The sequence below is a fragment of the Acinonyx jubatus genome, chromosome A1 (genome assembly GCF_027475565.1).
Source record: "Acinonyx jubatus isolate Ajub_Pintada_27869175 chromosome A1, VMU_Ajub_asm_v1.0, whole genome shotgun sequence".
In the NCBI taxonomy this organism is placed as follows: Eukaryota; Metazoa; Chordata; class Mammalia; order Carnivora; family Felidae; genus Acinonyx; species Acinonyx jubatus.
Window position 1 is genome coordinate 207415450 of NC_069380.1, and position 14215 is coordinate 207429664.

At 36.0% G+C, this 14215-nt stretch overlaps 1 protein-coding gene and 1 non-coding gene across 2 annotated transcripts in view; one reads left to right on the forward strand and one right to left on the reverse strand.

The window, feature by feature from the left end:
- RANBP3L (RAN binding protein 3 like) overlaps positions 1-14215 on the forward strand; it is a 281333-nt gene that overhangs the window by 204284 nt on the left and 62834 nt on the right. The gene's annotated exons all lie outside the window — the stretch shown is intronic.
- LOC113594964 (U6 spliceosomal RNA) lies at positions 13447-13549 on the reverse strand. Its single transcript, XR_003415447.1, has one exon. It is a non-coding gene; the product is annotated as a U6 spliceosomal RNA (small nuclear RNA).

The following is a 14215-nucleotide window of genomic DNA, read 5'->3' on the forward strand; positions in this document are numbered from 1 at the left end:
AAGAATCAACAAACCTTACAAACCTATAGTGCTTTCTTGAGCATATCTTTGAGTTTTGAGCAGAATTCTATCCCTAGTAACATTTTAGAAGTAAGAGGAGCAGTAAAAACATTTATGCTTCCCCTGTTAGGAAAAGTCCCTTAAGGTTAGGGATATTTTATCTCAGTTATAATTATGTCTAAACTGCTTTTCTTCTGTATAAGTGTGAATATTCCTTTTTCTGAAGCCTTACTCATAGAGATACTGAGTTGAGCACCAGTTGAGCTGGTGACAGAAAAACCACATACCGTGCCCATGACCGCGGGCTCTACAACTGCAGAAGACAGGAGTTTAGTCCTGTGGTTAGGAAATGGCTTGCTTTTGTAGTTTATTTCACTTGGGTATTGTGCATATCTCACCAGGATGCTTGCCTTGTACTAGAACTTTCTAGGTACCTGTAAGACTCCAAAACTGCCCCCACCACACTTCTCTTAATGTATGAGATACTTAAAGTCATCTCCCATCTCAGAGCCATGACTGGCCCATAGAAGACCCTCAACAGTTGTTTCCTAAATAAATACATGAATATTGGCTCAATGGAATCAGGTAGAAATGAAATAACATAGTCCAGATTAAGGCTGAGGTATAAAGAAGGACTTGCATTAATTATGCAAATGTGGACAAGATCCATCATTAAAGCTCCTGTCACATGAACATAAAGTTTGAAAATACTAATTCCTTTAGGGGTATCTGGGTGGTTCAGTCAGTTAAGCGTCCGACTTCAGCTCAGATCATGATCTTTTGTTTGTGGGCTCGAGCCCTGTGTCAGGCTCTGTGCTGACAGCTTGGAGCCTGGAGTCTGCTTCATATTCTGTGTCTCCCTCTCTCTCTCTCCCCTTCCGCCACTCCCCACTCCCTCTCTGTCTCTGTCTCTCTCTCTCTCCAAAATAGATAAACATTAAAAAGAATTTTCAAAGTACGAATTCCTTTAGGGAGTAATTTTTTAAAAAGGGATTTCCTTTTAACTAGTTTCTCTCATTCCATTTACTCAGAGAAAAAAAAAGAATAATTCTTTAAAAAAAATGTGTGGTTACACATACATACATACATACATACGTACATACATACATATATACATACATACAAATGTATTTTAACCAGATTTGAGACCTATAAGAATCTCAAACTTTAGTGTGTATCAGAACTGGGGAGCCATCAAATTACAGAGTTCCAGGTCTCAGCAATAATAGTAATGCACATTCCTAGACTTCAGCCTAGTTCATTCTCATTCACTAGTAAAACATGACTTTTAGGAGGGCTGTGGCTAGAATTTCTGAAATCTTGTCCACCCGTGGCCTGAATTGGCCCCATTCTGGACTGGAGAGGGGATAAGTGCATCCACAGTTTAATTTACGTGGCTCAGCTTAGGGCCAAGGAAGCAGCAACAGAGGTACAGAGAAGCAGAATTAAGTACAACAAGATGAGAAGGCAGATGGGGGCTTCCTAGAGGAGACTTCCAAGTGTCTTCAAGGGCTTTGCAGAGAAGTTGCTGTCAACTGGGTGTTAATTTTAGCTCATTTTATTTCAAAACACAGGGTTTTACTTGGACTTAATGAGATGTTTTATTCATATTACTCTTATGTACAAAAGTCATCAATAGGCTTATTTTTTTAAGTTTATTTATTTATTTTGAGAGAGAGAGAAAGAAAGAGAGAGAGCCCAAGTGAGGAAGGGCAGAGAAAGAGACGGAATCCCAAGCAGGTTCTACACCACCAGTGCAGAGCCAGATGCAGGTCTCGGGCTGCAAGATCATGACCTGAGCCGAGGTCAGACCCTTAACCAACGGACCCACCCACCCAGGCACACCCAATAGGCTTATTGAGATGAAATGAAGAGTGAAGTGAAGAATAAAAGAGAAAGGAGCCAAGTTTTTGTCCAGGAATGAGGCAGGGGCTAGTAGATGGAAAGGGAGGTGAGACACGATGAAAGAGAGTCTGCCTGGAGCAAGAGAGCGGGAGCCCAGACATGGATCCATGTTGTGACTTCTACCCACCAAGTGAAACAGCATCAGAGAAGGTGGGGCACCACCCAGGTCCAACTCACTAATGGTTTATCTGTCAGCCTCCCTGGGTCCCGTCCTTTACAAGGCTCCCCAGGGTAGGCGGGGAGTTCCTGAGGACCTTTCCTAGCCTATGCTCATTACTTTTTCTTTCACTTCATGCTCCTCACCTGGCATAAGGTCTGAAGCGCAGGGGCTGTTCTGCTCACTGCTATCTCCTTATTTGTTTTTTTCTAAATGCTCAAAGACATAGTTCTTGATGTTTGGAATAAAAGAACATATAAACAAACACCAAATCCAACATCTCAGGATCCCACAGGCAGGAAGAAAAATGTTGTTCCAAGCTACAGGCAGTAAGTTCTAAGAGGGGCAGCTGGAAAAATAGTAAAAAGACCATGGTCTTCTGGTAAGTTTTATTTTTCTTATTTCTGGTATAAGCACACTTATTTCGATAAAAACTGAATCCTGGTAACTGTAGGTAAATAATATGAAGGCACGTACAAACTTAAAGGGACAAAAGTTGGGGCACCTGGGTGCCTCAGTCAATTGAGTGCCAGACTCTTGATTTCAGCTCAGGTCATAATCTCAAGGTTGTGGGTTTAAGCCCTACATCAGGCTCTGCACTGAAAACATGAAGCCTGCTTGGAATTCCCTCTCTCTTCTTTTCTCTCTGCACCTTACCCACTCTCTCTCTTTCTCTCTCACAATAAATAAATAAACATTAAAAAAAATAAAGGGACAAAAGTTGTCATATATGTATATGTAATACGTAATATGTAACATACATATGTAATATATGTTAAGGTAAAGGCAAAAGAGAATAGTAAATCATTTCATTAGAATGTTTTCATGTCTTTGAATTTGGAAAAGCTGAAAATCAAAATAATACTTGAAAAGTGAACTTCATAAAACAAAAGACAGAAAACAATGACTCATTCAAATACCTCATCCTCAGAGATTATTTATAATTGAGGATATTGACATTACCCCTCCTAGAATGGATTTATAAGCCGTCTTTGAGAAGTTGTGTGGGAAAGCTTTCCCAATGAAACGAGAATTTATTTGGTCAAATATATTTGAGTAGCCCCCTTTCTTCAGCACTAGAAATCCATTAATTTTTAAAAATTTGCTCATGTATCTCTGTATTTCTTGGTTCTGGTTAGGAGCCAGAGAAAGATGGCAAAGAAGAGACAGTCCCATCTGTAGCAGAGGATGATGGGTGTGTCAAACTGTGTAAAATTGCATGCTTCACCCAACAGTATTTCTTAATTTATTATTTAGAATCCATTTCATTGAATTTTGCTGATAACACCGCAAAACTGCAATATTATGCAGGCTTGCCCTTAATCTTATTAAAACAAGACAAAGGCAAATATGTTTATTTTTCAAGGACAAGGAAAGATCTGGAGAAAGTATACTTAAAGATTTTAAAGATATGATGAAAAAGCCTTAACTGGAACCGGGAATCGAAATTCAGCAAGTGATGCTAAGACATGAACATATATATTTAGTATTTTTAAAAAAGGTGAAAAGAACTTAATATTCTAAAACTTATTCTCTCCAGTAGAATCAACGATGTTGCATGAGGGTTCCTTCATATATTTGGTATTGTTTTAAAATACAAAGTAGCCAAAATCTAAGTGTTGTCTTAAACTTCTGGAACTCTGTACATTTCCATTTCTTCTTTTGGGAGAATTTGACCCTGGTTCAACCAGAAATGCTTCAAACTTGATTCCAATAGCTTGCTGCACCTGGCGAGCCCCTGGTGAGATTCACAAGCATGATCGTGTGTGAATCCCTTGAAGCTTCATCAGTTTGAAACATTTGATGGAGGGCTTAAAAAGTTCTTGTGTCATTTAAGAGCGTAGGAGAAACAGGTCCCCCCTGGACCACTTAATCCATTAACTGAAGACCACAACTCATCACAGATACCCTAAGCAGTCAGAAGTTCTGGCTAGAGGATTAAATTTTGACTTCTTAGTTCATAGCATATGATTTCTCTCTCTCTCTCTTTCTCTCTCTGATATATATGTATGTATATTATATATGTATTATATATGCATAATATATACATATATAAAATACATACATATATACATATGATACAAATGACATACATATTTGGATTGCCGTAAGGTTTTTTATTCTTAATATATGTGATCACTATAAAGTACTATAGAACTGCCCGTTTTATTTTACTGAGTAACTACATATTTCTTTATTTAGTTTTAATTCCAGTTCTAGATGTTATATATCTATCTTCTGTAGCCACAGTGTTTGAAAGTTGAGGAAGAGTTTATTTGACAAAAATTCTAGTTCCAAATTATGTCTTTTCCTAACGACTTATTAAAAAAAAAGCCTTATTTTGCAAAATTGAAATTAATCCTAAAACAATAAAAATTGACTTGTTTACTTGTTATTAAACTTGAAGAGTTCCTTGTTATATACTGGATACAAGTCCTTTATCAGATATTTTCTCCCAGTATGTAGTTTGTCTTTTTATTTTCTTAACAGTGTCTTTTGAGGAGCAGATGTTTTTAATTTTGACAGAATTCATTATATCACATTTTTCTTTTATGACTCATGTCTATGACCATATCATATATCATTTATTAATGGCTCATGCCTATAAACCACTCACATGCTATCTATGAAATCTGTATCTAATCCAGGTCACAAAGATTTTTCCCTATATGTTCCTCCATAAGTTTTAAAGTTTTGAGTTTTACATGTAGGTCTATGATCCATTTTGAGTTCATGTTTGTATATGATGGAAGGTATAGATAAATCCAAAGTTCAATTTTTTTGCCCATGGATATTCAAATGTCCCAGTACCATTTGTTGAAAAGATTATCCTTTCCCCCACTAAATTGCCTTTGTACATTTGTCAAGAATCAGTTGTATATATGTGTGTTCACCTATTTGGGGGCTCTTTATTCTTTTCCATTGATCTATTTGTCTATCTTGATGCCAATATCTCAGTGTCTTGATTAATATAGTTTTATAATAAGTCTTGATGCAAGTAGTGTTAGTCCTCTAATTTTGTTCTTCATTGTCGAAGTTATTTGGGCTAGTCTAGATCCTATGCATTTCCATGTACATTTTAGAATCAGTTGATCAATTTTTATTTAAAAGTCTGCTAAAATTTTGATTGGGATTGTGTTCAATCTATAGATCAATTCAGAGAGAACTGACATCTTAACAATATTGAGTCGTCTAACCCATGAACCCAGTAATATATCTCTATTAATATCGGCCTTCAATTTTTTTAAGCAAATTGTTTTTAGTTTTCAGATTTAAGTTTTTAACATATTTTGTCAGATTGATCCCTGAATATTTCATATTTCTTGATGCTATTATAAATGGTATTGTTGTCTTATTTCTGTTTCTGATTGTTTTTTGCTGCTATATAAGAACACGATTTAATTTATCAATTTTATATTCTGCCACCTTGCTAAACTCACTTATTCATTTGGTTTATTTTGTAAATCCATTAAGATTTTCCATTTAAATGATGATGTCATCTGAGAAAAAATATTTCTATCTTTTCAATCTGGATGGATTTTGCTTGCCTTATTGCACTGACTAGAAAATCCAATACAATATTGAATAGAACTGGTAAGAGTGGATATCCTTTTCTTATTCATGATCTTAGAGAGATTCATTGATTTTTTACCAGTAAGTATGATGTTAGTTGTAGGTTTTTTATTGATGCCCTTTATAGGGTTCAGGAAGTTCTTTTTATTTCTAATTTACTAAGAAGATTTTAATCAGTATAAATGAAAGTTGGATTTTATAAAATGCTTTTTATGGGTATGTTCGGATGCTCACATGGTTTTTCTTCTTTGTTTAATATAGTGAATTACATTAATTGCTTTTCAAATAATAAAACAACTTTGTTTCTCTGGGATAAATCCAACCGGATCATGATGTATTATCCATCTTACATATTTTTGGATTTGATCTACAATTTTTTTACTTAGAATTTTGGCATTTATTTTCATGAGAAATATTAATCTGTCATTTTCTTGTAATATCTTTGGTTTTGGAAACAAGGTACTGCTGGCTTCATAGAATGAGTTGGGAAATAGTCCTTCCTACGTAAATTTCTGGAAAAGTTTTTATCTACTTGCTATCATTTCTTCCTTTAACGTATGGTAAAATTCACCAACAAAGCCTTATAAGATTTTTTTTTTTTATGTGTGAAAGGTGCTTAACTTCAATTTTAATTTATTTAATAGATATAGGGCTATTCAGGTTATTTATTTCTTCTTAATTGAGCTTAGTGGTTTGCGTTTTTCAAGAAATTTGCCAATTACCTGTAAGTTATTAAAGATTTTGGCATAAAATTGTTCATAGTATTTCCCTATTATCCTTTCAATATCCATCTATTTGTATTGATGTCACCTTTCTCATTACTGATATTGGTAATTTATATTTTCTTTCTTTCCTGATCAGTGTGCCAAGGGTTAATAAACATTATTAATTTTTCTCAAAGAAAAAAACAGCTTTTGGTTTCACTGATTTTTTTCTTTTGTTTTGTCTTCTATGGTTTTTTAATTTCTTTTTTGATTTTTGTTATTTATTTCCTTCTATTTACTCAGGGTTTCACTCTCTATTTAAAAATCAAAGGGGCACCTGGGTGGCTCAGTCGGTTGAGTGTCCGACTTCGGCTCAGGTCATGATCTCACAGTCCGTGGGTTCGAGCCCTGCGTCAGGCTATGTGCTGACAGTTTGGAGCCCGGAGCCTGTTTCAGATTCTGTGTCTCCCTCTCTCTCTGATCCTCCCCTGTTCATGCTCTGTCTCTCTCTGTCTCAAAAATAAACATTAAAAAAAATTTTTTTTAAATAATAAAATAAAAATCATAACTTTAGGTGGACTTAGAGGTCATTCATTTGAGACTTTCTTCCTTTCTAATGTAGACATTTGCTGCTATAAATTTTCCCCAACATATTGATTTAGTGGCATTCCACAATTTTTGAAGTGTTGTGTTTTCATTTGCATTTAGTTCAAAATACATTCTAATTTCCTTTTGGTTTCTCTAGGGCCATAGGTTATGTACAAGTTTGTTTCTTAGTTTCCAAATACTTGAAAATTTTTTAGATATCTTTATGTTAATGATTTCTAATTTATTTCCTTTGTGGTTACAGAAATACTTTGTATAAGTTGAATAATTTTAAATGTATGCATATTTATTTGATGCTCACAATATGATCTTTCTTGGTAAATGTTCTATGTACTCTTGAAAGGAATATATTCTGGGTTGTTGAATTCTGTAAATGAATCAGGTCAAATTGTGTGAAGTGTTGCTTAGGTCCTCTATATCCTTACTGATTTCTGTTTACTTATTTTATTAACTATTGAGAGAGAGGTATTGAAATCTCTGACTATAATTGTCTATTTATCCTTGAGATTCTATCAGTTTTTTCTTCATATATTTTGAAGATCTATAATTATGTGCATAAATATTTAAGATTATTATGTTGTCTTTGTGAACTGACCCCTTTAACATTATGAAAGGCTCTTCTTTATTCCTGGTAATAGTTTTTTTATCTGAAATGTAATTTGATAGTAATATCACCACTCAAGCTTGCTTGCTTGCTTTTTTTTTTCTTTCAGTTTATTTATTTATTTTGAGAGAGAGAGAGCGTGAGCACGAGTAGAGGAGAGGCAGAGAGAGAGGGAGAGAGAATCCCAAGGAGGCTCCACACAGTCAGTGCAGTGCCTGACATGGGGCTCGATCTCAGGAACCATGAAATCATGACCTGAACCTAAATCCAGTTGGAAGCTTAACCAACCGAGCCACTCAGGCACCCTTCAAGCTGTCTTTTGATTAATGTTAGCATGGTATACCTGTTATATTGTTTTACTTTTAATTTGTTTGTGTATTTACATTTAAAGTGGGTCAGTTGGAAGCAGCAGAGAGTTAGTATTACTTTTTAATTTAATCTACAATCTCTGACAGGGTATTAGACCATTTATATTTAGTGTGATCATTGATATGATTAGGTTCAAATCTATCATCTTGCTAGTTTTTCCTCTGTGTCCCATCTGGTCTTTGTTGTCTTTCATTTTTTTCTGCCTTCTTTTGCATTGAGCATTGTTTTTACTGTTTGTTTTACTTTTATTTTTTTTAATTTTTAAAAAAATTTTTTATTTTATTTTTTTTAATGTTTATTTATATTTGAGACAGAGAGAGACAGAGCATGAACAGGGTAGGGGCAGAGAGAGAGGGAGACACAGAATCTGAAACAGGCTCCAGGCTCTGAGCTGTCAGCACAGAGCCCGATGCGGGGCTCGAACTCACGGACGTGAGATCATGACCTGAGCCGAAGTCGGATGCTTAACCGACCAAGCCACCCAGGCGCCCTTTGTTTTACTTTTAAATAGACTATATATTTTAGAGAAGTTTTAGATTCACATCAAAATTGAGTGGAAGGTAAAGAGATATCTTATATACCCCTGCCCCCACACATGCACAGCCTCTCTAACTATCAACATCCTGCACCAGGGTGATATATTTTTTAAAGTTGATGAACCTATATGGATACATCATTATCACCCAAGATCAACAGTTTACATTAGGCTTTACTCTTGTTGTAAATTCTATGGGTTTTGACAAGTATATAATGACAAGTATCAACCATTATAGTTTCATACAGAATAGTTTCACTATCCTAAAAATCCTCTGTGTTCCACCTATTCATCCCTTTTTCCCCTTTAACCCATGTGGCAACAAGTGATTCTTTTACTGCCCCCAGAGTTTTGCCTTTTCCAGAATGTCATCATAGTATGTGGTCTTTTCAAATTGGCTTTTTTCACTTAGTAATATGCATTTACGTTTCCTCCATGTCATGGCTTGATAGCTCATTTTAAAAACACCAAATAATATTCCATTGGTTAGATGTACCACAGTTTATTTATCCATTCACCTACTGGAAAAACATCTTGGTTGCTTCCAAGTGTTGGAAATTATGAATAAGTTTTCAATAAACACCTTTGTGTAGGTTTTTGTGTGGATATAATTTGCAACTCCTTTGGGTAAATATCTGGGAGTGAAATTGCTAGAACATATGGTAAAAATATGTTTAGTTTTGTAATCAACTGCCAAACTGTCTTCCAAAGTGACTGTACCACTTTGTATTTCCCCCAGCAGTGAATGAGATTTCCTGGTACTCCACATCTTCATCAGCATTTTGTGTTGTCAGTGTTTTAGTTTGGCCATTCAATAGGTATGAGTGGTATCTCATTATTCTAATTTACAATTCTGTTTAACAATTTTGATGTTGAACATCTTTCCATACATTTTCTGGTCATCTGTACATCTTCTTTGATGAGGTGTCTGTTCAGGTTTTTGTCAATTTTCAAATCATATTGGTCATTTTATTATTGTTGAGTTTTTAAAAGTTATTTGTATATTCTGGACAACTGTCTTTTATCAGATATGTCTTAGGCAAATATTTTCTCCCAGTCTTCAACTTGTTTACTCATTCTCTCAAAGTATTTTTTAAATTATAATCCTTTGTTGTCTTTTTAGCTCTAACTTTTTGTTTTCTTGTTTCAAGGGTTAAGTTACACCTTTCACTTATCACAGCTTACCTTGAAGTACATTGTAGCACTTTACGCATAGTCTAAGAATCGTAGAACAGCATACTTTTATTTCTTCCCTTTTGATCTTTGTGTTATTGCTGCCACAGATTTTATTTTTGCAAATGCTATAAATCTCACACACCATTGTTAATATTTTTGTTTAAACAGTTGTCCTCTAAATGTATTTAAATAATAAGAAAACATCTTATATACTTACCTATGTAGTTACCATTTCCAGTGATATTCATTCCTTTGTATAGATCAACATTTCTAACTGATATAATTTTCCTTTTGCCTGAAGGACCTCCTTTAGCATTTCTTATAGTGAGGGTCTTATAGTGATTAGGTTTTTTTCAGCTTTTTGTGTGTAAAAAAATTATTTATTTTGCCTTCATATTTGAAAGACATTTTTGCTTGGAGTATAGAAGTCTGGATTGACAGTACTGTTCTTTCCATACTTTCGAAGATGTTGCTCTACTGTCCTCACTTGCATTGCTTCTAATCTGGAATCTGCTCCTAACCTTAGTTTTCTTGTGCTGTATATCACATGTGTTAGACACATGTTTTCACTAACTGCTTTTAAATTGTTTTTATCATTGGTTTTGAACAAATCGACGTGACTTGGTGTAGTTTTCTTTATCTTTCTTGTGCTTGAATTTATGGGCTTATCATTTTCATCAAACTGGGAAAAATTTTGGCTATTATTTAAAAAAATTTTTTTCCTGCCTTCTCAACTCTCTTATCTCTTTTGGTGACTCAAATTACACATATATTAGTTCACTTGAGGTTGCCTAACAGCTCACTGATGCTCTGTTCATTTTTTAAAAATCTCTTTTCTCTATATATCACATTATTATTTATTTAATTATTTTTTTCATTTTATTTACTTTAGAGATAGAGTGAGCAAGAGTTAGGGAGGCGGCAGAGGGAGAAAGAGAGAGAATCTTAAGCAGGCTCGACCCTCAGCATAGAGCCTGTTGTGGGGCTTGAACCCATGACCCTGGGATCATGACCTGAGCTGAAAATGAGTCTATTTTTTATATCTTTCACGTCTCTATTTAACTTTTTGAACACGAGGAATATACTTATAATCACAGTTTTAATATTTTTTGTCTTCTAATTCTAACATTTATTTTGTTCTGAGTTTATTTTGATTATTTCCCTTACTATGGGTTGTATTTTCCCTCATCCCTAGTAATAAGTTGCATACCTGGTAATTTTTTTTTTCAATATATGAAATTTATTGTCAGATTGGTTTCCAAGTGCTCATCCCAAAAGGTGCCCTCCTCAATACCCATCACCCACCCTCCCCTCCCTCCCACCCCCCATAAACCCTCAGTTTGTTCTCAGTTTTTAAGAGTCTCTTGTGCTTTGGCTCTCTCTCCCACTCTAACCTCTTTTTTTTTTCCTTCCCCTCCCCCATGGGTTTCTGTTAAGTTTCTCAGGATCCACATAAGAGTGAGAACATATGGTATCTGTCTTTCTCTGTATGGCTTATTTCATTTAGCATCACACTCTCCATTTCCATCTACGTTGCTACAAAGGGCCATATTTCATTCTTTCTCATTGCCATGTAGTACTCCATTGTGTATATAAACCACAATTTCTTTATCCATTCATCAGTTGATGGACATTTAGGCTCTTTCCATAATTTGGCTATTGTTGAAAGTGCTGCTATAAACACTGGGGTACAAGTGCCCCTATGCATCAGTACTCCTATATCCCTTGGGTAAATTCCTAGCAGTGCTATTGCTGGGTCATAGGGTAGGTCTATTTTTAATTTTTTGAGGAACCTCCACACTGCTTTCCAGAGCAGCTGCACCAATTTGCATTCCCACCAACAGTGCAAGAGGGTTCCTGTTTCTCCACATCCTCTCCAGCATCTATAGTCTCCTGATTTGTTCATTTTGGCCACTCCGACTGGCGTGAGGTGATATCTGAGTGTGGTTTTGATTTGTATTTCCCTGATGAGGAGCGACGTTGAGCATCTTCTCATCTGCCTGTTGGCCATCCGAATGTTTTCTTTAGATAAGTGCCTATTCATGTTTTCTGCCCATTTCTTCACTGGGTTATTTGTTTTTCAGGTGTGGAGTTTGGTGAGCTCTTTATAGATTTTGGATACTAGCCCTTTGTCTGATATGTCATTTGCAAATATCTTTTCCCATTCCGTTGGTTGCCTTTTAGTTTTGTTGGTTGTTTCCTTTGCTGTGCAGAAGCTTTTTATCTTCATGAGGTCCCAGTAGTTCATTTTTGCTTTGAATTCCCTTGCCTTTGGGGATGTGTCAAGTAAGAGACTGCTTTGGCTGAGGTCAGAGAGGTCTTTTCCTGCTTTCTCCTCTAGGGTTTTGATGGTTTCCTGTCTCACATTCAGGTCCTTTATCCATTTTGAGTTTATTTTTATGAATGGTGTAATAAGGTGGTCTAGTTTCATTCTTCTGCATGTTGCTGTCCAGTTCTCCCAGCACCATTTGTTAAAGAGACTTTTTTCCATTGAATGTTCTTTCCTGCTTTGTCAAAGATTAGTTGGCCATACATTTGTGGGTCTAGTTCTGGGGATTCTATTCTATTCCATTGGTCTATATGTCTGTTTTTGTGCCAATACCATGCTGTCTTGATGATTACAGCTTTGTAGTAGAGGCTAAAGTCTGGGATTGTGATGCCTCCTGCTTTGGTCTTCTTCAAAATTACTTTGGCTATTCGGGGTCTTTTGTGGTTCCATATGAATTTTAGGATTGTTTGTTCTAGCTTCGAGAAGAATGCTGGTGCAATTTTGATTGGGATTGCATTGAATGTGTAGATAGCTTTGGGTAGTATTGACATTTTGACAATATTTATTCTTCCAATCCATGAGCATGGAATGTTTTTCCATTTCTTTATATCTTCTTCAATTTCCTTCATAAGCTTTCTATAGTTTTCAGCATACAGATCTTTTACATCTTTGGTTAGATTTATCCCTAGGTATTTTATGCTTCTTGGTGCAATTGTGAATGGGATCAGTTTCTTTATTTGTCTTTCTGTTGCTTCATTATTAATGTATAAGAATGCAACTGATTTCTGTACATTGATTTTGTATCCTGCAACTTTGTTAAATTCATGTATCAGTTCCAGCAGACTTTTGGTGGAGTCTATTGGATTTTCCATGTATAATATCATGTCATCTGCAAAAAGTGAAAGCTTGACTTCATCTTTGCCAATTTTGATGCCTTTGATTTCCTTTTGTTGTCTGATTGCTGATGCTAGCACTTCCAACACTATGTTAAACAACAGTGGTGAGAGTGGACACTAATTTTTTTTTTAAGTTTATATATTTACTGAGAGAGAGAGAGCAAGTGTGATTGGGGAAGGGTCAGAGAGGGGGGAGACAGAGAAGCCCAAGCAGGCTTTGCACTGTCAGTGCAGAGCCCCATGCAGGGCTCTATCCCACACACTGTGAGATCATGACCTGAGCTCAGATCAAGAGTCAAATGCTTACCTGACTGAGTGACCCAGGTACTCCCCTGGTAATTTTTTATTAGATGCCAGTCATTGTGAGTTTTACCTTGATATGTGCTCTACATTTCTTTTTTTTTTTAATATATGAAATTTATTGTCAAATTGGTTTCCATATAACACCCAGTGCTCATCCCAAAAGGTGCCCTCCTCAATACCCATCACCCACCCTCCTCTCCCTCCCACCCCCCATCAACCCTCAGTTTGTTCTCAGTTTTTAAGAGTCTCTTGTGCTTTGGCTCTCTCCCACTCTAACCTCTTTTTTTTTTCCTTCCCCTCCCCCATGGGTTACTGTTAAGTTTCTCAGGATCCACTTAAGAGTGAAAAAAAAAATATGGAACACTTCACGAATTTGCACGTCATCCTTGCGCAGGAGCCATGCTAATCTTCTCTGTATCGTTCCAATTTTAGTATATGTGATGCCGAAGCATGTGCTCTGCATTTCTATAAATATTTTTGTACTTTGTTCCAGGGCGCAGTTACATTTTGTGAAAACAGTTTGAATTTGGGGGGTCTTGCTTTTATGATTTATTAAGTAAGATCAGAACGGTCCTCAGTATGGGTCTGATTATTCCCCACTACCAAGATGACACCTTTCTGAGTACTCTACCTACTGCTTTGTGAATCATGAGGTTCCCAGTGTGAATTCTGGGTGCAAACACTATTCTGTCTCTGTATGGGTGCTTGGTACTCTTTCTCTACCTTTTCAGGAGATTCTGTCCCTGGTCTAAGGCAGTTTCCTCAAATGAATTTGCTAGCTAGTACTCAAGTGAAAATTCAAGCGAAACTCTGCAGATCATCAGGTATCTCTGTCTAGAAAGCTCTTTTTCTCTCCAGTATTTTTTCCTGTGACCTCTAGCCATCTTGTTCACTGCACACTTACAGCTCCGCCCCAAGTCAGGGAATCACCCAGGCTCCACCTGTGTTCCCCTTTCTTGCACTACAGCCTGGAATCCCTCATAAGACAGTATGCTGGGATAATCATAGGACTCACCTCATTTGTCTCCTTTCTTTCAGAAGTTGATATTGTTCATTTCATGATATCCCGTGTCTTGAAAACCATTGTTTCATATATTTTCTTCACTTATTGATTGTTT